This window comes from Rana temporaria, chromosome 2 (genome assembly GCF_905171775.1).
Source record: "Rana temporaria chromosome 2, aRanTem1.1, whole genome shotgun sequence".
NCBI classification, from domain to species: domain Eukaryota; kingdom Metazoa; phylum Chordata; class Amphibia; order Anura; family Ranidae; genus Rana; species Rana temporaria.
In genome coordinates, this window is record NC_053490.1 from 301,035,380 (window position 1) to 301,061,260 (window position 25,881).

At 42.4% G+C, this 25,881-nt stretch overlaps 1 long non-coding RNA gene across 2 annotated transcripts; it reads left to right on the top strand.

Annotated features, from left to right (window-relative positions):
- Window positions 1-14,639: 14,639 nt before the first annotated feature.
- Window positions 14,640-20,483, top strand: LOC120926951. Of its 2 annotated transcripts, none has more exons than XR_005747010.1 (2): window positions 14,640-15,373; window positions 20,326-20,483. It is a non-coding gene; the product is annotated as an uncharacterized LOC120926951 (long non-coding RNA). The 2 variants fall into 2 exon arrangements; XR_005747011.1 differs by having other exon boundaries at window positions 14,640-15,363.
- Window positions 20,484-25,881: the final 5,398 nt, after the last annotated feature.

Here is a 25,881-nt window from a genome sequence, read left to right on the forward strand (position 1 = left end):
AATGGGTTCAGACGCAGAAGATTTCCACGTTTCAGACGCCAAACGTGGTTTTAACACGCGTTAAGCAGCGTTTTCATTTATAGGCGTTTCCGTTTTTGCCCATTAACAAAAAAAATAAATGCAGCATATAAATGCGGCAAAACGGATGTTTTAAACGTGGATTACTATCTGTCAAGTTTAATCATTTAGGAGCAGTCGTTAAAAGCGTTCCATGTACATGGAGCCTAATAGAGACTATGACATGGCCTCTAGCATTTACCTATAAAATACTGTACCAGTTTGAGGGGAACTGGATCATTAATATGTTAAAAACTTGCATTTTTCTTGCTCTATTTAATATATACATTTGGGGGATGGTGTCCAATTTTTGAATGCACAGTTCTACCTGCATATAGATAGATGTGTGCATTTGACAAGTTCATGGAGTGATTTTATTTGAATGTTTTTCTCAGCTTAGATTCAAAGTGAACCAGTTCTTTGTCCCACTGCTCTGATCAGCTACTCTGAGAAAATAATGAAATCTTTGTGTAAGATCAAGAGCGCTACTAAGGACTCTCGCCCTACCTCTGTGTTATAACGCTAGGCCCATAAAACAAGGCTATCACATAGGACAGAGATATGCAATTAGCGGACCTCCAGCTGTTGCTGAACTACAAGTCCCACGAGGCATTGCAAGACTCTGACAGCCACAAGTATGACACCCAGAGGCATGATGGGACCTGTAGTTTTGCAACAGCTGGAGGTCCGCTAATTGCATATCCCTGACATAGGAGGAAGGAGAGTGAGATATATATTCTGGAAGTAGAACAGAGAAGTTAGGGGAAAAGGGAAAGGTAAGTATAAGCTTCTGGTAAGACCCCCAACGTAGTCTTCTGCTTTTGTCCTCTGTTGGTAAATTATAAGAACATTTAGACCCCTTTCACGTCCGAGGTAAAACGCCGCTATTTTTGCCACCGAGGCTACGGGTGGATTTGCGGCGCATTTCGGCTGCTAGCGGGGCGCATTTAACCCCTGCTAGCGGCCGAAAAAGGGTTAAAAAAGCTCATTGCGGGAGGTATAGCCGTGCTGTCCCATTGATTTCAATGGGCAGCAGCGGTGGAGGATCGGTAAACACACCGCTCCAAAGATGCAGCTAGCAGGACTTTTTTTACCTTCCTGCTAGCGCAACGCTCCAGTGTGGAAGCCCTCAGGCTTTCACACTGGAGACAATAGAGCAGCACTTTTAGGGCGGATTGCAGGCACTATTTTTAATGCTATAGCGCCTGCAATATGCCCTCAGTGTGAAAGGGGTCTTATTGTAAGCTGTTTTCTAAACAGAGTTTTTGCCATGTTCACGCAGCTTGCAAAATTGTTATGAATGAAAGGAATTACTTTTTGAAACATACCCCTCTCCTCTGTAGCTGCTCACTGACATGGGATCACATGACTGGAGTGGACTAAAGCTAGGTAAGTAAACAGCTTTTTGTATATAATGTGTTAATAGCTTAGTGGCTAGCACTTCTACCTAGTAGCACTAGGGTCATTGGTTCGAATCCCAACCACCACACTACCTGCATGGAGTTTGCATGTTCTGTCTGTCCCTGTGTGGCTTTCATCCGGGTACTCCTGTTTCCTCCCACACTCCTAAGACCTGCTGGTAGGTTATTAATTAATCTCCTGTCTAAATTGGCCCTAGTATGTGTGTGTATGAATGTGAGTTGGGGTCCTTGGATTGTAAGATCCTCGAGGGCAGGGACATGTGAAGTGCTGCATAAATTGACAGCGCTATATAAGTACCTGTACTAAATAGGTTAGATAGCGGGGAGGGGACATGTATATGTATAGTTACTGTTGGATTGGAATTCTACTCTTACCATAGCCAGGTCCCTTGATTATGCCAAACTCTTTTCACTAGCTTCTGGGTTCTGTTCTTTGGCCCTTTAGAGGGCATAACTCCAACACTTGCGCATGAGTACTGGCACACAGGGACAGTGGCAGAATGTACACTGAACTGCGCATGCACAGCTTGGTTTACATTCTAAGGAAAACTGCGAGCAGGCACGTAGGTTTATTACTTTCAGAAGAGACATTGCCTTTGGGTATTGAAGAGCAACTTCAGATAAAAAGTGAAAGCAAAAAATGTGTGTGTGTCAGTACACACAGACACACACACAGACATGCAAGTCAGTGTGTATGTATGTCAGTTACACGCTCCATGAGATCAGCATGTAAGGAAGCTCTTCGGCACACTAGCATGTCTTTCAGGGTTGTTTCTGACACATGACCTACATACACCACTGACCTGTCCTACATACGCTGACACTGACCTGTCCTACATACGCTGACACTGACCTGTCCTACATACGCTGACACTGACCTGTCCTACATACGCTGACACTGACCTGTCCTACATACGCTGACACTGACCTGTCCTACATACGCTGACACTGACCTGTCCTACATACGCTGACACTGACCTGTCCTACATACGCTGACACTGACCTGTCCTACATACGCTGACCCTGACCTGTCCTACATACACTGACCTTACCTGACCTGTCCTACATACACTGACCTTACCTGACCTGTCCTACATACACTGACCTTACCTGACCTGTCCTACATACACTGACCTTACCTGACCTGTCCTACATACACTGACCTTACCTGACCTGTCCTACATACACTGACCTTACCTGACCTGTCCTACATACACTGGCCTGACCTACATACACTGGCCTGACCTACATACACTGACCTGACCTACATACACTGACCTGTCCTACATACACTGACCTGACCTGTCCTACATACACTGACCTGACCTGTCCTACATACACTGACCTGACCTGTCCTACATACACTGACCTGACCTGTCCTACATACACTGACCTGACCTGTCCTACATACACTGACCTGACCTGACCTGTCCTACATACACTGACCTGACCTGTCCTACATACACTGACCTGTCCTACATACACTGACCTGACCTACATACACTGACCTGTCCTCCTGTCCAACATACACTGACCTGTCCTGTCCAACATACACTGACCTGACCTACATACATACTCTGTGACTGACCTGGTAGGCATACACAATCACTGACCTACCTCAGCCGTGGTGTGCGGCGCCGGCACACCCAATGTGCCCGTCATAGTGCAGCCAGGGAGGCTTAGGAGCGTCAGCTATAGGAGGCTCAGGAGCCGTGCCGTAGAGAGCTGCCGAACCAAGCAGGGAGCAGGGATGGTGCGCCGGGCGGCATTGTAATTCCCGCCTTCTAAGGTTGCGGCGCCTATGATGGACGTCACAGGTCCTGCGGTCCCGGCATTGGATCAGTGGGATGTCCATCATAGGCGTTGGGCTCCAGAAGACGGGACCAGCCTGCTATCGCTCTCTCTGCAGGACTCGGCCACAATCGGCTTGGCGGCACTCGGGATCAGAACGGTCCCGGTGCTCGCTGCTCTGGGCTAACAACGGCTAGCTAAATGCTCGGGGCTTTTCGGGGACCCATTCGGGGGTCCAGTCGCCTAAGCCTGGGCCTAACGACGCCCCTGATGACTAGTTTCAGTAGATGCGTTAGGGGTGCATAATCCCAAATTTAGAAAAAAGGTAACTAGGTTAAAATGTTTAGTCTGTATAAAGAACGTTGGGAATATTAGAGCTGTGGTCATGTTACCACTTCAGCTTTTTTTTCTTTGCTCAAGTGTTAAGCAGGCTGATAAATTCAGTGCTAGATAAGATTTTGTAGGATTTAAAAGCCAGAGACATTTTTCGTAGTTGCTCTTTGCACTCTGTAGGCAGTCTGTGTATATAAATACCATATCATGATTTATGTCAAACTGTTTCATATGTTGTTTATTCACTCTTTATTGCCCATGCTCTTTCTCACAGTTCTCTTTGTTGAAGAAACACATGCAACTTGTATTTGGTCTCTCTGCATTATTATATAGTGATCCACACCTTCGTTAACATAAAAATACACAAGCGGGTTAGAGGTTTTGCTTCCTGATCACATAAATTCAGCCTTTAGTGATTGCATTCTCTCACAGTGCAGGCATTAATCTGAACAAACAGCTGGGTGGTTGCTAGGAAACCAGTGTGATATTTCCATGTTTTAATGAGATTTCAATTTGGCTTGACTAATGATTTAGGTGGTCAAGAGAGAATCCAGATGATTATCACCCCTAGGTACAATCTAATGGCAATTTACGTAATACACTCAGAATAAAACTAGATCCAATCATATGCTACAGAGCTTTAGATCACTGTCGCAACAACAAAAAATACTTTGTAATAAGGTGAATGAAAATGTACAGGGTTTCCAAGACCAAAAAAAAAAAAGACAACATTGCATATACCATCAAGAATATGGTGATTTAGGCACAGACTAAACATCACTGCAAAAACTACAGAAATCGTTTTTCTTTGACTTGCAAATCATTTCCAAACTTATGGCTGGCTCCAAAGTGTGTGTGTGTGTGTGTCAGCAATGCCTTGGTACAAAAAAATGAATAAATAAAAGGCCTAGAAATATGCACACAAATGAGCTGAACAAATGATGGCAGCATTGCTAGACACATCTCCAACCAGTTTATGAAGATTTTTATCATTGTGCATAAAGGACATACCGTATTTATCGGGGGATTTCGTGCTCCGGCGTATAGCGCGCACCCCTAATGTGGACCCGCAATTCCTGTAAAAAGAAACATTTTAGTACTTACAGTTTTGGTGTCTTGCGGGGCGGCCTCGTCAGGTCCGGCGTCCGTCTGCTGCTTCGGTGGTGTTCTCCCGCGCTGTCTCCCCGTCAAATCGCTGCTTCCCGCGCTCAGTTTGAACGCCTCCACCGACGTATACCGAGTGCAGTACATTCGGCCAGGCTCGGCTTCGCTCGTGCTCACGCTCTGTGACGTTTATGCGTGAGCACGAGCGAAGCCGAGCCTGGCCGAGTCTACTGCACTCGGTATATGTCGGCGCAGGCATTCAAACTGAGCGCGGGTATCAGCGTATATCGCGCACCCACGATTTCCCCCTTATTTTAAGGGGAAAAAAGTGCGCGATATACGCCGATAAATAACTTACCCAGGTGTATCTTGCATTTGGGATAGCACAGTCTGATATCAGATTTCCTTTTTTACCCGCCTCAAGTATGTGAGGCAATAATGCCAGTTCACCCTTCAGGCACCCAGGATTTTGTTTTATTTAGTGGTTTATTATTTTTTTAATGATCTATTTAGAAGTATATTAATCAGATGTCAGGATAACGACTGTTTAATACACAAAACTGCTGTAAATGGGAATTAGTTCCGGTTCACACTACCGCGATCCGACTTGTGTCGCGCGACATGAGAAATTCCATTGAAGTGAATGGAACCGTCTTAATATACACTACTGAAGTCGCTCCGACTTCAGAAAAGGTTCCTGTACTACTTTAAGGCTCTAAGTCAGATCTGTGTCTTAACTGAAGCAACTTTACAGGAAGAGAAAATGGTTTACCCAGACAAACCCCTCCCTCCCACAGAGCTGATTATTCTGTGATTGGCCACAGCCAAAGTCGCCTGTCCTGGAGGCAACTTTAAGTCGTGTTGTTGCTCCAAGTTGCACTGAAGTTGCCTTGCAAAGTCGCGCTGTAAGTCGGGTTGCCCCTGTGTGAATCGACACTTAAGCTTATATTTATTATTTATTAATTAATATTGTTGTTATTAGGCAAAAAACTTTTACAATTCTATTTAAAAACATATTAATTAGATGTCAGGATAACAACTGATTGAACTGAATTTTCTGATTCCTGCTGCTGTGAGTAACTAGGTGCAGCGGCCAGCCCTGTTCACTATAATGACAGGTTGCTGGTGGCTGCGGCTATTCATGGCTGTCCACGCAGCCAGCAATTACCTGTGATGATTGCTGCTTGACGCACACAAAACGCATCCAGCAGTGATCACCATAAGTAATTCCTAGCTGTGCGGACAGCCAGGAATAGCCGCCAGTGACCTGTCATTATAGTGAATGGTACTGGCAGCTGCACCTAGCCGCTCGCAACTGAAGCAATCGGTCTGCTGAAGTTCGCACAAGTCTAAATCGCTGGTGTGAATGTAGCCTCAATGTGGAAAAGAATAAGTGCATTAGAGAAAAAAGGAATTGATTTTATGAATGCTATTATGACAGTTAACTGCATACAGTTATCAGAATTTTTTTCGCAACAGTGGTCCTTAAGTGGACTTAAAGTGTTGGTTCACTTTTACAAAAAAAAACTGCCTATGCAGATAAGGGATGTCTGTAGATAAAAACAAACGGTGTAACTCTGACTAAAGTTTAATAATGCTTTTGCTATAAGTGTAGGCCATTTAAGTAGCTCATGAAGCCTGACTTGAATACTCCCAGGATGTTGCCCAAGTTAAGCCTGATCACCTCCACCATCACAGGATTAGGCTTTCAGACACTGAGCTCAAAGCTACTGCATCAGTGGAGAGAGTACGCATGTCGGGGGATTTGAATCTGAGAAAGAGCTCACTCCTGCTATGGTGGAGGTGAACAGTAATGACTAGGCCTCACTTAGCAATGTCCCGGGAATATTCAAGTCAGTGTAAATGGCCTACACTTTTATAGCAGGGGCATTATTCAAACTTTAGTCAGAGCTGCACTCAGAACGTATCTACAAACACCCCTTACCTACATGCACATAGTTTTTATTTTTATTTTTTTACGTATAATACATTTTTATCAAGACATATTTAATCATACAAATTCACAACAGTGCATTGCATTATCTACTTACAACCCATATCAGTGTTGGCCCATTTGAGCAACATTAAATACATCTTATTTGTTCTTCTAACGTATAATTATTAACCACTTCCATACAGGGCACTTATACACCCTCCTGCCCAGACCAATTTTCAGCTTTCAGCACTGTTGCACTTTGAATGACAATTGCGCGGTCATGCTGCACTATACCCACAAATATAGCTTTCTTTTGGTGGTATTTGATCACCTCTGGGATTTTTATTTTCTGCTAAAAAATAAAAAAATTACCGAAAATTTAGAAGAAAAAAAGTGTTTTTTTTGTTTCAGTTACAAAACATTGTAAATAAGTAGGTTTTCTCCTTCACTGATGGTACTGATGAGGTGGCATTGATGGGCACTAATATGGGGCACTGATGGATGGGCACGGATAGGCGGCATGGATGGGCACGGATAGGCGGCATGGATGGGCACGGATAGGCGACACGGATGGGCACTGATAGGTTTCACGGATGGGCACTGATAGGTGCATGGATGGGCACTGATGCACTGTAATGTCTTGTACTAATGGATGCCAATCAGTGCCAAACAATAATGCTTGCCAATCAGTGATGCCCATTGTGGGTACTGATTGGCATCCATTGTGGTCACTGATTGGCATCCATTAGGCATCCATTATTTATTTCTGATTTGCATCCCTGGTGGTCTAGGGTGGCATACCTGTGGTGGGCATTCCTGGTGGGCTGGTGGCATCCCTGGTGGTCCAGTGTGGGCATCCTCAGGGGAGCTGCGCTGATAATCAATTAGCACAAACCGCCCCTGTCAGAGGAGCAGCCGATCAGCTCTCCTCTACTCGCGTCTAACAGACGCGAGTGAGGAAAAGCTGATCACCGGCTTTTCCTGTTTTGTATTTTTTGACAGTAAAGGCTTTTCCTGTTTAAATCGTGATCAGCCGTGATTGGACACGGCTGATCACGTGGTAAAGAGTCTCCGACGGAGACTCTTTTCCTAAATCGGTGTTGCGGGGTGTCAGACTGACACCCTGCAACAACGTCGTATGGCGTCCAGTCAGGATATTGTAACCACTTTGCCGCCGTCATTTTGCTATATGGCGGGCGGCAAGTGGTTAAAAAAAGGACAAACATCGACAACAAAAAAATAACAAAGGAAAGAGGATGGGTGGATCTACATACCCAATCCAAATGCATTTTCTCATTGTTTATGGTATACATACATATATCTTAATGTTCCTACAACAATTCGATGGGGATCGTATATAAATTATTCTAGGTAATACATTCATTTTAACCTCCTTAGCGGTAATCCTGATTCTGGCTCGGGGTGAATTTTTTTATACCAAAAGCGGTATCCCCGAGCCAGACTCGGGATTGCATTGCAGGATGCAGGGGGAAGTTACTTACCTTGTCCCTGAATCCTGCAATGTGTCCCTGTTGTGTCTCTTTGCTCGATTCACAGTGCCAAGCTCTGTTCCCTGCGACATTACGACGCACGGGGACGGAGTTCGGCGCCAAATTCAAAAAGTGAAATACACAGAGTATACTGTAATCTTATAGATTACAGTACTGCATGTAAAAAATACGGTACACACCCCCTTTGTCCCTAGTGGTCTGCCCAGTGTCCTGCATGTACTTTTATAAAATAAAAACTGTTCTTTCTGCCTGCAAACTGTAGATTGTCCATAGCAACCAAAAAGTGTCCCTTTACATCAAAAGTGCTTTGAGCAGCTAGAAAACAGCGATAATAAATTAGAACCACTTGCAGAATTGAGCGATAGCGATTTGTGGGGAAATTGGTCATCAAACAATAAAAGTAATGACAGCGACAATTCTGCAACTGAACAAATTTCAGTGTTTTTGATTACATTATTGAATAATTTTTATTATAATTATATTATTATTCGTTATAATTATTTATAGTTATTTATTATATTCTCATTTATGATTTTGTTTTCCAAACTTTATCATACCCGAGACGTCTACTAGACTCTTGTTTGGACAGATTTAAGTGAGTTATTCCTAAGAATTACAGGACTACAGTATGCCAAATTTCCATGCAAAAAATTGTACCACTTTTGGTACAAAATTCCAGACATAATAATACCGCCAGGGAGGTTAAGGGCATTTAGACCCCTTTCACATTGAGGCATTTTTCATGCGGTACAGCGCTAAAAATAGCGCTGCTTTACCGCATGAAAAAATCATGCCCTGCAGGCTTCAATGTGAAAGCCTGAAGGCTTTCACACTGAAGTGGTGCGGTAGCAGGACCGCTCCAAAAGTTCTGCCAGCCGCATCTTAGGAGCGGTATAGGAGCTCATTGAAATCAATGGGAAACCGCGGTAATACCGCCCGCAATACGGGCGGTATTAACCCTTTCTCGACCGCTAGCGGGGGTTAAAACCTCAACGCTAGCGCCCGAATATCGCGGTAAATACGACTGTATAGCAGGGCTAAAAATAGAGCGGCTATACTGTCACCGCACCTCTGCTGCCCAATGTGAAAGCAGCCTTACTCTCCCAAACCAAGTCAGGAGGTGGCCCCTCCAACTCTACAAACCCTTTAACCACTTAAGGACCGCCTCCTGTAAATATAAGTCAGCAGAATGGCACGGCTGGGCAGATGCACGTACCGGTACGTCCTGTACATCTACCCAGCCGTGGGTCACGGGGGCGCGCGCCCGGGACCCGATCGGCGCTGGGGTCCCGCGATCGGTCCCCGGAGCTGAAGAACGGGGAGAGCCGCGTGTAAACACGGCTTCCCCGTGCTTCACTGTGGCGGCTGCATCGATCGTGTCATCCCCTTTACAATCGATGACGTCACTCCTACAGCCACACCCCCCTACAGTTGTAAACACACACTAGCTGAAACATAACTCCTTCAGTGCCCCCTGTGGTTAACTCCCAAACTGCAACTGTCATTTCCACAATAAACAATGCATTTTAAAGGCATTTTTTGCTGTGAAAATGACAATGATCCCAAAAATGTGTCAAAATTGTATGAAGTGTCTGCCATAATGTCGCAGTCACGGAAAAAATTGCTGGTCGCCGCCATTAGTAGTAAAAAAAATAAATAATAAAAATGCAATAAAACTATCCCCTATTTTGTAAACGCTATAAATTTTGCGCAAACCAACCGATAAACGCTTATTGCATTTTTTTTTTTTTACCAAAAATAGGTAGAAGAATACGTATGGGCCTAAACTGAGGAAAAAAACATTTTTTTTTATATATTTTTGGGGGATATTTATTATAGCAAAAAGTAAAAAATATTGCATTTTTTTCAAAATTGTCGCTCTATTTTTGTTTATAGCATAAAAAATTAAAACCGCAGAGGTGATCAAATACCACCAAAAGAAAGCTCTATTTGTGGGGAAAAAAAGGGACACCAATTTTGTTTGGGAGCCGTGTTGCACGACTGCGCAATTGTCAGTTAAAGCGACGCAGTGCCGAATCGCAAAAAGGGGCCTGGTCCTTTACCTGCATTTTGGTACGGGGCTTAAGTGGTTATATGCCTGTTAGTAAAGGACCGTAATTAAGGCCATATAAGCACTTTAAATATGGTGTAATATTAGTCCCCAAGTATGTTAGGGAGTCAAAACACCAGATAAAAGGAAAGGAGTGTTGTAGATAGGACACCATCCTAAAGGGGAGATGGCTTGGCATCAGTAACGATTTCTCAAAATTTATTTTGAAGTTGGATAAAAGGCCGAATTGATGTACTTCCTGCATTAATTAATTTAATTTAACAACTTCAGCCCCGGAAGAATTGGCTGACCAATGACCAGGCCATTTTTTTAGATTCAGCACTGCGTTGCTTTAACAATTGCGTGGTCGTGTGATGCTGTACCCGAACAAAATTTAGGTCCTTTTTTTTTCCCCACCACAAATAGAGCTTTCTTTTGGTGGTATTTGATTATCTCTGCAATTTTTTTTTTTGCGCTAAAAAAAGCGCCAATTTTGAAAAATAAATAACACACTATTTTGTATTTTTTGCTATAATAAATATCCCAAATTTTCTTTAAAAAGGCAATTTTTTTCTCAGCTTAGGCCGATATGTATTTTTCTACATATTTTTGGTAGTAAAAATTGCAAATAAACGTATATTGATTGGTTTGTGCAAAAGTAATAGCGTCTACAAAATAGGGGAGAGATTGATAGCATTTTTTTTTAACTAGTAGTGGTGGCGACCTGCGATTTTTATTGGGACTGCGACATTATGGCAGACACATCGGACACATTTTTGGGACCATTGGCATTTATACAGCGATCAGTGTTATAAAAATGCACTGATTGATGAAAAAAATGTCACTGGCAGAGAAGGGGTTAACACTAGGGGGCGATCAAGGGGTTGACTGTGTTCCCTAATGTGTTTCTAACTGTAGGGGGAGGGGACTGACCTAGAGGAAATTACAGATTGTGGTTCCTAGCTATTAGGAACTCATGGTCTGTCTTTCCTCACTGAACAGAACAAGGATGTGTTTGTTTATATACACACACACAGACACACACATTCTTGTTCTGCCTCTCGTGCCCCTGCTTGCGGCTGGCGGTCATCGGTCACGAGCATCGGCACCCCGCTTGCCTGCTATCCCACTTAAAGGGACCGATGTACAGCTGCAATAGTTTGTGCTGACCTGCCGCCATATAATGACGGTGGCCGGTCGGCAAGTGGTTAAAGATTCCTCAGGGGTGGAAAGGTAAAATAATTAATCATCCTCATATGCTGAAATGTTGTGTTCCACTGATCCGATACAGATCACTATAATCTTCATGTTCTTCCTAACTGTACAAAGGAATGGTTCTAGAACCATGGCGAATAGCAGTGGAGAAAGTGGGCACCCCTGCCTAATCCCATTGCATATACTAAAGTACTTTGATAGCCTACCGTTAACCTTGACCCTTGCTCTGGGGTCGCTATACAATGCCAAAACCCATCTCATCATCCATTCTCCTAGACCCACCTTCCTCAACACTCCGGTCATAAAGGCCCAATTCACTCCATCGAATGCCTTTTTAGCATCCATTGATAGTACCACCCTTGTGATTTGATCAGGTCCATTTTGTGCCCAATGTAGTATATGTAGGGCTCGAATTGTATTGTCTCTGGCTTCATAAAACCTGTCTGATCTGGATGGACTAACTTCACTATGCGATCTTGCATGCGAAGGGCTAAAGTCTTAGCCAGAATTTTGGTATTCAAATTTAGGAGGGAGATGGGTCTATAAAAACAATGTTGAGGGTCCCTCCCCGGTTTTTGGGAGAACCGTTGCATGTGCCAATAATGCCTATGGAGGCAGAGGATTAGACAATGTGATGGAATTAAAATGACTACATAAAGGGTGTTGTAGAATTGGCAAAAACTTTTTATAATATGTGTTTGTGAAGCCATCGGGTCCTGGGCTTCTACCCATTGCCATTATTACCTAACCCAGCTCCTCAGCAGAGATAGGTCGTTTCATTTCCCCCGAGAGCTGTAGTTGGCATGGCAGGCATTTCCGAGACCTTTAGGTACTCGCAGGCCATGAGTTTTTTGTAAAGGTGATCTAACCCTTTAAGCAAAATGAAGCATTTCCTAGAAAGAATTGACAGTTTGGCCAAAGCACTTTTGCCCATTCTTCTAAGGACCAGAGAAGTGCACTTAGTTCTGCACTCTTGTGACCCAGATTCAGCCGACAGCAGGCTACAGGGATAATGTCAGGATCCATCCAGATGCCAGACCAGCAGCTGCCTCTTCATCTCAGCACACTGCTGAAAGCCTGAGCCAGCCGCTCCCACTCTCTCCACAGTCCACTTCGGTAAAGACTGGATGGGGGGAACACAAAGCCAATGACTGACAGCCACAGCTCTGTGCTCAGAGCGAAGTCCAGAACTGAGCAATCAGCATTTTTTTTATCACTCCGTTCTCTGTGTAGAAGTAGGTGGCAGGGGACAACTGTAGCATCAGACCAGTGCTCCAATCAGCTATGTGAGTATGCTTGTTTATTTTCATTTCCTTACTTTTTTTTTTTTTTATGATTTCACTTGCAGCCAGAAATTGCTCATTTGTATTTCATTAGAAATAAGCTTTTCTGCCTCAGTGATTTTCTTATTTTAATTAAAAACTAGTTTGTACAAAAGTAAAATTTGCCTGTGGGATTGGTTGGGCTTTTCTACTGAAAATCACGTCTAACTCAGCCCCAGAGTGAATGCGCTGTATCATTAGTTATTTAAGACTATGTGGTAAAGGATACATTCCTATACTTAATGATCTACATGTTGCTGCTTAGATAATTATTTATTGGGGTGCAAATTCTGCATCCTTATGTGTCACACACACAAAATCTAGTCGGCTGCATTTCCTTGAACTTTTTTTTCCTTTTTTTAAGAATGCTTTAGTTGTCTAGTATGCTTAAAAAAAAAAAACTTCAGTCTTGTTAAAAAAATTGGCTGTAAATACTGTAGCTGCTGTTTTAACTTACTTATATTCATCTGGGCAGGCTCTGCACCAGTCTTTGGGTCCCCGGTGCCGACATGTTAAGTGTGGGAACTAGGCTGTGATTACCTACTGGCTCACTGTCTTCTCGCGACAGGGATGGCTTCCCCTACACGCCTCTGGCAGGAGCAGACAATTGCTTGGCAGGCTGCTGTAGTTGTATGGCGGCTCACGCAGGTGCGGCTGCGGTAGTGTGCCCGCAGGGTGTGCGGACTCTATGTCCGGCGGCGACCCGCGATCGACCTGTTACAGAGGCAGAACGGAGAACTGCCTTTGTAAATTAGGGGATTCCCCGTTCGTACAGGTGACCTGACAGGGATCTACTGTGATCGGGAACAGTGATCTCTGTCATGTTCCAGTAAGTCCATCCCCCCCTACAGTTAGAACACGGCTAGTAAACACATTTAACCCCTTGATTGACCCCTGATGTTAACCCCTTGCCTGCCAGTGACATTTGCACAGTAATCAGTGGCTATTTATAGCACTGATCGCTATATAAATGTCAATGGTCCCAAAAAAGTGTCTGCTGCAATGTCGCAGTACCGCTAAAAATCGCAGGTCACCGCCATTACTAGTAAAAAAATAAATGTCACAAAACTATCCCCTATTTTGTAGACATTTTAACTTTTGCGCAAACCAATCCAATATACGCCTATTGCGATGTTTTTATTTTATCAAAAATATGTAGAATAATATATATTGGGCTAAACTGATGAATCCAATTATTTTTTTTATATATTTTTTTATTTGGATATGCATTATAAATTGTTGCTCTTTGTTTATAGCGCAAAAAAAATAAAAACGCAGAGAGGATCAAATGCCACCAAAGGAAAGCTCTAATTGTGGGAAATAAAGGACGGCAGTTTTGTTCGGGTATAACATCACACGGCCGCGCAATTGTCAGTTAAAGGAACACAATGCTGTATCACAAAAAATGGTCTGGTGCATATTTTTTCCTAAAATAATTTTTTTTTTGCTAAAATAACTGTGCCAGTATTCTGTGACATAAAATACATTTTCAACTACCACCATTTTATTTTCCAAGGTCTCAGCTTTCAGAAACACTTGGAGGGGTTTACAGTAATTTCTAGCAAAAAACACAGATGTTAAATCCCCAAAAAATAACAAATTGCCCAGTTAGGCAAGTGAAATTATAGTCTCCCATTTAACAAATATGCTGCAGCTATTAATAATAAATACATCTACATTAAAGGAAAACATTTTTTCTGCTGAAATTACTGTTTACAGGGTATAGAGACATAAAAGTTAACTGATTCCTTTTAAAAATTATTACAAATAGATACAAATCAATCATATAATGTGCCTGCAGGTTAGTTTCACTTTTAAACTGGTTTCATGTTCCTGTGAACTAGAGAGACACACAGAACAAAAACAAACAAATCCAGGGCAGTGTTTTGTTTTTAAAATGAATCTGATTGGTTCTGTTAAGTTTTAGACACACAGTAATGACAGCTTAGACCTACAGTGAAAAGCTCCCAGTACTGTAGTTATAAGGAAACGGGCAACCATGAAGTGTGGATATCAGAGCAGAATTACAGCCACTTCAAAGCAAAAACGAAAAATAAGGACATGAAACCAGTACTGCAGTAAGGTAAAGGAAGCTATTTAGCTAAAAAAAAAAAAAATCTTTAGTGATCCTTTAACTATTTTCTCTACAGAGCCCTACAAATACCTGTTGATCCTACCAGAGATGCCAGTCTAATGAACTATGTGCCTGCTTGCACTGCAGTGAGGTGAAAAAATATTGCAGGGGGCATTGCTATCGGCATTGTCATTGCTGATTCACAAACCTGTATCTTGTCAATCTGTACCTGGTCTCACCAAGTCCTTCCCACTGCTTTCTAGAATAACAGCACTGCCTTTTGCTGAAATGCTTCCATTGTTAGCTGCAGTATCAGGACGGGGGAAATGTGAGACAAGTGAAAAAAGATTTGTCTTATTGGGTAATTGAAGATTTTAGTTTTCTTTTTTTTATTAGGCTTGTAGATTACATAGTAACTGGATTTAATACTTGTTTAAACTGTAAAACTGGAGCATTTAGTTTTACCTAAAATTATAAAAAAATGTACTTTAATATTTTTCAGATACACATCTAGACTGCTTCGGTGTGGATAATCAGTGATTAATATGTGTAGGTATTGGTAGGTATTATTATTTTTTACATTAAAGCCCAATTCATGTTTATACCACACACTGCCCCCTCTGTATTCATATCTTTTTTGTATGGGTCTTTGGTCCATTTAGGTAACACATGGGATCTTCTTCATGCTCTTCCTGACCTTGGCAATAGCTGGGTCTGTAAAGCTCATGTTCATGGTTTATGAAGTTTAGTTTGTTTGAACCAAAACTTTCGCCCCACTCTTGAAACAAAATCAAGTTTGGCTGAGCGCTACTCGGCTGTTCACAGGAATTTTCATCTTCTATGAATGAATACAAGCTTTCCTTTGGCTAAATTATCATGGCATCACCTACTCAGACCCGGATCAGCTCACACTGATATACGTCGGCACTTTGAAGAGGGAAATCTTTGTTATGGCAGCCATAACCCCTGTATCCTCTTCTTCAGTGAGCGATCCGGTTTTCAATAAAAGTGGTCTTTGCGGCGCAAGGTCACTTTTATACACGGCGGGAGAGAGCCCCCCTCCCGTCACTCTCCGGTGCCCTCCACCCCTTGCTGGAGCCGTTGGTAGTGGCGGAGGCGATTGGGTCCTCTTCCTGGCTTGGTATGGATACGAGTGAGGGGAAGATGGTCCCTACCCGTCTCCATATCATTGCTTGATGAAAGCGGCGTCAAAAAGTCACTTCCGCCCATAGCTCTTAAAGCTTCCTTTTTTTATTGCATTTTAGTGTGTATATGAGATATGAGGTCTTTTTGACCCCATATCTCATATTTAAAGCAACACTAAAGTTAACTTAAAAAAAAATAACAAACATGTTATACTTACCTCCACTGTGTGGCTCGTTTTGCACACAGTGGCCCCGATCCACGTCTTCTGGGGTCCCTCGGCGGCTGTCATGGCTCTCCCTCCGCAAGAGCTTTCCACCTTCATGCGAGCGAGCTCGCATGGTGGAAAGCTCTTGCGGGCATAGCCGCCGACTGTATCACTCGGCCCCTGGCGCGCCGCGTCATTGGCTGTGATTAACATCAGCGCCAACCAATGGCTGCGCTGCTATAAATCCGTCCAACCTAGCCAATCAACGGCTAGGCTGGGAACCGAAGAAGATGACGGGGACAAGCACAGGACTTTTGAAGGTTGAGGTAAGTAAAACGGGGGCGGTGCTGTTGGATGTTTCTTCAACTTAATGCATAGGATGCATTAAGGTGAAAGAACATTTACCTTTACAACCCCTTTAAGAGGTCCTGTCATGCTTTTTTTTTTCATTTTACAAGGGATATTTACAATGTAAACGTTAAAAGTGACACTAATATATATATATATATATATATATATATATATATATATATATATATATCACATTTTTTATTTTTTTTTAAAGCAGCTTAAAAATAAAAAGGTAAAATAAATAAAGACATTTTTTTTTCTTTAAACAAGCCCCGTCCCACCAAGCTCGCGTGCAGAAGCGAACGCATATGTGAGCAGCACCCGCATATGAAAATGGTATTCAAACCACACGGGATCAGTAGAGCGAGAGCAATAATTTTAGCCCTAGACCTTCTCTGTAACTCAAAACGTTCAAACTGTAGATTTTTTTTTTTTTTTTTTTATTTGTCGCCATTCCACGAGCGGGCACAATTTTGAAGCGTGACATGTTGGGTCACTCATGGGTTACTCTGTGTAACATTATCTTTCACAATGAATGTATGTATGTATATATATATATATATATATATATATATATATATATATATATATATATATATATATATATATATATATATATATATATATATAGGGCTAACTTTACTGTTGTCTTATTTTTTAATGTGTATTTCTTCCGAAAAAAGTGTGCTTGTAAGACCGCTGCACAAATGCAGTGTGACAGAAAGTATTGCAACGGCTGCCATTTTATTCACTAGGGTGTTAGAAAAAAAAAATGTTTTGGGGGTTCTAAGTAATTTTCTAGCAATTTTTTTTTTTTTTCTAAATTCCACTGGGTCTATTGAGCACCTCCAGCACTTTGCAGGAGCAGATGAGTATATTCTGTGTAAATGTGCTGACGTGAGGTAAATCCTGTGTAGGATTTTGTATTGAATCAACCTATCCCTTGGAGAAACTAGCTGCAGAAAGGAACACTCCCAAATTTGCTCCCAATATTAATTGTCTAAATTAGGAAGGTTTAGTGCCCATTTAGACTTAAGTCTACAACAAAATGTTTGATGGTTCTGTGATTGCACCTCAAAATCTTAGCAATTTCAAGAGTGCTGTATCCCTCTAAAAGACTTTAAATTTTTGTTTTACTTTTCAGAGTCAGTTAAATGTCTTTTTTGGCCCATTTTGCCTGAGGAAAAATATAGTTATATATATTGTTGATCTCCTAGTTACTTCAGAGCTGTGCTGAGCCTACTTTATTGCATATAAGTTAAAAAAAAAAAATGTTTTCCTTTTTTTTTTTTTTGTTGCTTTTCATTTCTTTTTTTTTTCTTCAGGTTTCCTACCCAAAAGAAGTTGCATACAATAAAATGTTAAATATATACTGTTGCTTGATGTTTCCTCCCAAAATATCATCATGCCTAGTGGTTATTGCTTCAGCTTGACAGAAAAGAATGCCTAATGCACCATAATTAGATTTTGTGTTGCTTATCTTTTTTGTATGGTTAAAACATCCATATAAAAGTTGTAGGTCACAGGTTGAAAAGTATAAAGGTAAGTTTTAAAGTTATCAGTGCCAAGCTAGTAAGCTTATATTGGATTATATGCTTACATCTGCACATGATACCCATATATTGTATTATGAGTCTGTGGATGATCTGTAGTGGATTACATAATCATTCCTCTGTCCAGGTTGTAGTCTTCTTTTTTGATTTCTATGCCTTCTGCCCCAGTCTCCGTATCTGCATGGTGGCTATAAAGTCTTTAGGAAAAACGTTCAATATGCAAGTCGACTTTTATGTAAAAACACAGGGCCAGATTCACAGAAAACTCCGGCAGCGTAACGTATCGTGTTTACGTTACACCGCCGCAAGTTTTCAGCGCAAGTGCCTGATTCACCAAGCACTTGCGTGTAAACTTATGGCGGTGTATCGTAAAGACGTCCGGCGCAAGCCCGCCTAATTCAAATGGGGCGTGTACCATTTAAATTAGGCGCGCTCCAGCGCCGGACGTACTGCGCATGCTCCGTTTTGAAATTCCCGCCGTGCTTTGCGTGAAGTGACGTCATTTTTTTGAACGGCGACGTGCGTAACGTACTTCCGTATTCCCGGACGTCTTATGCCAAAAAAATAATAATTTGAAATTAGACTTGGGAACGACGGCCATACTTTAACATGGCTCATCTAAAGTTAAGCCATGTTAAAGCAGGCTTAACTTTGCGACGGGAAAAATTACTAGCGACGACGTAACGAACGCGAAAACTGTCGTGGATCGCCGTAAAAGCTCATTTGCATACCCGACGAAGGAAAACAACGCAAACTCCACCCAGCGGCGGCCGAACTATTGCAGCCTAAGATCCGAAGGCGTACGAAGCCGTACGCCTGTCGGATCTTAGGGCTATCTATGCGTAACTGATTCTACGAATCAGTCGCATAGATACACTCAGAGATACGACGGCGTATCAGGAGATACGACGGCGTATCAGGAGATACGACGGCGTATCAGGAGATACGACGGCGTATCAGGAGATACGACGGCGTATCAGCAGATACGCCGTCGTATCTTTTCTGTGAATCTGGCCCACAGTTTTTTCTGAAGCTATAGTACAGTTCCTAATATGCTACTTCTGAAAACTTCTGGCTTTTGCTGTCTCTAAGGTGGAGAGGGAGGAAGATTTTTTTACACAAAGGGCCTGTCGGGTGCTTTCATCGCACACTATGAAACTCACTGTGTGTGAGAATCTCTGTCCACTTCCCACTGTGCTGCGATGAGAAGTGAAGAACAGCGTCTCCACTACTCATCAGTCTATTAAACTGCTACACAGTATGGATAAACCTTGTTAGTGCCCATCACATTTAATCTTTAATAAATGTACACCTTAAGCTGGCCATAGATGGATTGAAATTTGGCTGATTCAGAAAATTGAAAAATGATTGCTTGATCGGTGCTGATGAGGGTGTTCTGATAGTGGGGAAGCATCCCTGCTGGCAGAATACAATAGCTTCATGGGAGGGATTCCCCTATCCACCCTTGAAAGTGTGGATGGGTGAATAAATAAATTTTCTTTCTTTCAACCCATTGGTTGAATGAAAGAAAAATCATGTATGGCCTGAAATATGAACAAAACGTATCCATCTATATCAGAGATATGCAATTAGTGGACCTCCAGCTGTTGCAAAACTACAAGTCCCATCATGCCTTTTCCTATGGGTGTCATGCTTGTGGCTGTCAGAGTCTTGCTATGCCTCATGGGACTTGTAGTTCTGCAACAGCTGGAGGTCCGCTAATTGCATATCCCTGATCTATAGTATGTATTTGTCTCAATCCAGAGTACAAAGTATAATTTCTATCTGCTGTCTCATTACTCTGCTATCTGCATGAGTCACTTCTGACAAGTTTTACTGGAAAAAAAGGTGACGGGGAGGAAGTTCCAGCACACAGCCTGTGCTTGACAATTTCAGCTTTGTTCTTTCAGCTTTGTTTCTCCCCCTCTCTTCCCTTTTCTCCAATCGGCTCTCGGAGCTCTGCTCACTGAGCTCTGCAATGTGTAATTTCAGCGTACTGCCTCATTTTCTGACCGCTTACACAAGCTTTATAATATCTGGATTCTGAATAGATGTAGAGAAGGGAGGTTTGCAGATAATCAGTTACAACTTATGTGGGAGGATTTGTTTATTCTGTGTATGACCTGAGGCCAGTCCCTCCACTGAGTATTTGGAAGGTTTTTACTTTAAGGTGGTTATAAACAGTGACAACTGTCTAAGAGGAAATTCCCTTGCTTCATAAAAATTTCCTCTCACTTCCTTTTGCATCTCTGACAGGAAGCAATAGAAATGTTCCTCAACTGGACAGAGAGTGCAAAAATAAAATGACCGGCATCTTGTCTCTACTTTAAAGTAAGGAATGCATAACGCTAAAGGAACATAACTACCAGGTAAATTGTGATTTATTTTGTAGTCAATAAAATATTTTAAATACATCTATGGTCTGTTTTTTTTTTCCAATAACACACCCAGACGTACAGCAATCTACAGTATAAAAAGAAACCTCTTGTGTGTATGTATACAATTCTTAATAATTTGCATACCCTGGCATTGATATTAAAAATATATTGTATTTAGGAAAAGTGATCATATGAACCCATTTATGATCACATTGATGTTTGGCATCTTTTTAAATCCCAATAACAGAAATCACCCAAATGGCCCTGAATATTTTTACATACCTGGGAATGTTTGACCTTGGTACAAGCGCAGGTTAAAATGGTAATTAAAGGTTCATTTCCCACATCGGTGGCTTTTGAAATTGAAATTAAATTGCATATAAATAGTCAATGAGTTGGTAGCTGTCACATGGATGCACTGAGCAGACTAGATACTGAGCCATGAGGAGCAGAAAAGAACTGTCAAAAGACCTGCATAACAAGGTAATGTAACTTTCTAAAGTTGGCAAAGGATATAAAAAAAATATCCAAAGCTTTAAATATGCCAGTCAGTACTGTTTACTTATTAAAAAGTGGAACATTTGGGAAAAGCTTGATCCCAAGCCAAGGTCAGGTAGACCAAGAAAGTTTGTAGCCACAACTGCCAGAAGAATTGTTTGGCATACAAAGAAAAGCCCACAGGTAACCTCAGGAGAAATGCAGACTGCTCTGGAAAAAGACGGTGTGGTTGTTTCAAGGAGCACAATATGATGATACTTGAACAAAGATTAGCTGCATGGTCACGTTGCCAGAAAGAAGCCTTTATCGTGCCAATGCCACAAAAAAGCCTGGTTACAATATGCCCGACATCACCTTGACACTCCTCAGTTTCTGGCACACTGTAATCTGGAGTGACGAGACCAAAATAAAGGTTTATGGTCACAACCATAACCGCAATGTTTGGAAAGGTGTCAACAAGGCCTCTAGCGAAAGGAAATGCCATCCACTGTTTTGGGGTGAGCTCTGGGGACATGGGGAATCTTGTGAAAATTGGCAAGATGAATGGAGCATGTTTTAGAAAATACAGGAAGACAATTTGCATTCTTCTGCACGAAAGCTGCGCATGGGATGCTCTTGGACTTTCCAGCACAACAATTACCCTAAGCACAAGACCAAGTTGACCCTCCGTTGATTACAGCAGAAAAAAGGGGAAAGTTTTGCTGTGACCATCACAGTCTCCTGACCTTAAAGAAGTGGTCCGGCCAAAACGACACTTTTTAAATAAAAATACCCCTCTAATACACAAGCTTAATGTATTCTAGTAAAGTTAGTCTGTAAACTAAGATTTGTGTTGTTAGGTTATTACAGCATTTAGAAACTTTATAAACTAGCATTAGACCGTGGCCATCTTAAGTGTGGGCATCTGAAGCCAGACTGTATTTCTTCCTGAATTTCAGCTTTGCAGATCTCGCACATGCTCAGTGCTACACAAGCAGTGTAATGGGTTGCAGGTCAGGTCTCCATACAATGGCAGAGGAATTTGCCCCCCTTATGCAAACCTCTCCTGAAATAACCCATTTAATGTAGATAAGCAGGGGGGGGGGAATGGGAAGAAATGACATCGCCCATTAAAAGACAATGAAAGTAAATGACATCGCCCATTAAAAGTTCATAAGTGGGGGGGGTCTGCCGCGATCGCTGAAAGTAAATGCCAATCAATATAATCATGATAATTACAGCGCTCATTAAAAGTAAATAAGCGGGGGGGGGGGGTGATCGCAGAATATAGTTGATGAGCTTCATTTTTCCTTCTCCCTCTTCATGTTCACTAGCGTCCTGTTCTATGGTAACAGGGAGAAAATCAGCCGCCCCTCTGCTCGGTGTTTAGACATGACTGGCCAATAAGGAAAACGGGAGGGCGTGGCTTAGGGAAATCTGTGCTTAGCAAAGTATCAGCACAGCGGGGTGCGTAGATCGGACTGTGGCTAGCTCCGGCGCATTCACGGTAAAGCCCTGCGATGCTACGGTTCAAATATTGCCTTCTGGGCAATAGGCCGCGGCCGGAGGAGAAGCATATTAATAATAAAACTGAGTTTTAAAAAAAAAAAATGATATAAAAAATTATATGTCAAAGGGGACAGAGAAGCAGGGGATGAAGAGGACTTGAAAAAGAGGGTGGAACTCCACTTTAATATCATTGAGCCAGTCTAGGAGGAAATCTAAAATGTGTGGTTTATGCAAGATGACCAAAGACTTTGCATGATCTGGAGTCATTTTCCAAGACATATGGGCAGCTACACCACCTGGAAGAATTCAGGTCCTCATAGACAACTATTAGTAAAGACTGCACGCTGTCATTGATGCTAAAGGGGGCAATACACAGTATTACAAACTATGGGTATGCAGACTTTTGAACAGGGGTAATTTCATTTGTTAACTTGTTACCATGTTTTGTTTTTAACCACTTAACCCCCGGACCATATTGCTGGTCAAAGACCAGAGCACTTTTTGCGATTCGGGACTGCGTCGCTTTAACTGACAATTGCGCGGTCGTGCCACGTGGCTCCCAAACAAAATTGGCGTGCTTTTTTCCCCACAAATAGAGCTTTCTTTTGCTGGTATTTGATCACCTCTGCGGTTTTCAGTTGTGCGCTATAAACAAAAATAGAGCAACAATTTTGAAAAAAAATGAATATTTTTAACTTTTTGCTATAATAAATATCCCCCAAAAATATTTTTCCTCATTTTAGGCCGATACGTATTCTTCTACATATTTTTCGTAAAAAAAAAATCGCATTAAGCGTTTATTGATTGGTTTGCGCAAAAGTTATAGTGTTTACAAAATAGGGGGTATTTTTAGGACATTTTTATTAATATTTTTTTTTTACTAGTAATGGCGGCGATCAACGATTTTTTTTCCGGTACTGCGACATTATGGCGGACACTTTTGACACATTTTTGGGACCATTGGCATTTTCATAGCGATCAGTGCTATAAAAATGCATTGGATTACTATAAAAATGCCACTGGCAGTGAAAGGGTTAACACTAGGGGGTGGGGAAAGGGTTAAGTATGTTCCTTGGGTGTGTTCTAACTGTAGGGGGGTGGCCTCACTAAGGGGAAATGACTGATCTTCTGTTCATACATTGTATGAACAGAAGATCAGCATTTCTCTCCCTGACAGGACCGGGAGCTGTGTGTTTACACACACAGCTCCCGGTCCCCGCTCTGTAACGAGCAGGCGCGGGAGTCGGGGGCGAGCGCCTACGGCGGCACGCAGGGGCCCCTAGTGGCCTGCGCGAGAGCCGACGTTATATTGCGTGCTCTCGTGCAGGGGAGCCGACCTGCCGCTGTAAAACTGTGGTGGCTGGTCAGCAAGAGGTTAAGATTGTGCCATTCTGTTATGACCTACAGTTACTGTAAATATGAATCATAAATAAAATAAATTTGTTTTGCCTGCTCAGTTATGTTTTTTTTTTTTCAATGGTAGGTACTGTATATTGCCAATTTTCCAAGGGTATGCAGACTTTTGAGCACAACTGTATGTACATTTTTACTCCACTGAATATTGTTTATAGTTGACATCTTTTTCCAATACTAAACGGCTCTCCCAATCAGATTTTTAACTTTTATATATTCATACTCTTAAAATCCTTTCTACCTACAATTAAAATATCACCCGTATTCATTTCTGAGCTATGTGGCTGCTAAAAATACATTCAGCTTGTTATGCATCTGACCATGTGACAATTATTTCAGTGTTTGACCACTAATCATCTCTAACGGGAAAGAACATTAATCTGAAAACACATAGCAGAAATGCAAGCCAGATAACTGGCTTCTCACCTTTCACGTTATTTGTCATACCATTAATGGCAAAACTTTCTTTTTTAAATTTTCAAACATAACGTGTGAAAAAAAGTTATACCCTAATTGTGTTATTCTTTAATATAAATCTGTATAAAGGAAAGTTTTTAGCTTTTTAAGCACATTTTAAATGGAAATTTTTGTCTATTGCTGATTTCCTCTTGAACATGCTGGTTCCTTGGCTTTGATAATTTGATCATCTAATGATGCATGCTTTTTTTGGGGTCACTGACACAAATTCCTGATCTGCATACTAATTTGCAGTCAGTTAACTACTTGGTAACCGCCCTATAGCCGAAATACGGCTACAAGGCGGTTCCCTAACTCTAGGAGGGCGTCAATATACGTCCTCCCAGAGAGTCACAATTGCGCGCCCGAGCGGGCGCGCACACGCGATCACCGGCGCTCGGCGGGTCCACGGGACCCGCAGCAACACGGATCGCGGTAAGGAGCCAATGGAAGCGGCTCCTTACCACGTGATCGCGCCGTCCAATGACGGCGCGATCACTTGTAAACAAACCGGCGTCATGTAATGACGCCGGTTCCTCCCTCTCCTCTCTGTACCGTTCGGTACAGTGTGAGAGGAGAGGGGGGGGGGATCGGGCGGCAGCAGCAGCTGCCGCACTGTGGGCTGGATCTGTGACAATTGCAGTCACAGATCCAGCCATCCCTGCGCAATACTCTGCAAAATAAAAAAAAAAGATGAGTGCAATACTCTGCAATACCCCACCCATACTCTGCAATACCCCACCCCATACTCTGCAATACCCCACCCCATACTCTGCAATACCCACCCCCCCATACTCTGCAATACCCACCCCCCCATACTCTGCAATACCCCCCCATACTCTGCAATACCCCCCCCATACTCTGCAATACCCCCCCCATACTCTGCAATACCCCCCCCCATACTCTGCAATACCCCCCCCCCATACTCTGCAATACCCCCCCCCCCATACTCTGCAATACCCCCCCCCCCCATACTCTGCAATACCCCCCCCCCATACTCTGCAATACCCCCCCATACTCTGCAATACCCCCCCCATACTCTGCAATACCCCCCCCATACTCTGCAATACCCCCCCCCATACTCTGCAATACCCCCCCCATACTCTGCAATACCCCCCCCATACTCTGCAATACCCCCCCCCATACTCTGCAATACCCCCCCATACTCTGCAATACCCCCCCATACTCTGCAATACCCCCCCAATACTCCGCAATACCCTCAATACTCCAATACCTTGCAATACGTCGCCTATGGGGATTTTTAAGTAGCAACGTTTGGCGCAATTTCACGAGCGTGTGCAATTTTGAAGGGTGACATGCTGGGTATCTATTTACTCGGCGTAACTTCATCTTTCATATTATGCAAAAACATTGGGCTAACTTTACTGTTTTTTGTTTTTTTTTAAGCACAAAACTGTTTTTTTTTTAAAAAACACGCGTTCAAAAAATTGCTGCGAAAATACCGTGCAAGATAAAAAGTTGCAACAACCGCCATTGTATTCTCTAGGGTCTTTGAAAAAAAAGCATATATAATGTTTTGGGTTTCTATGTAATTTTTTGGCAAATAAATGATGATTTT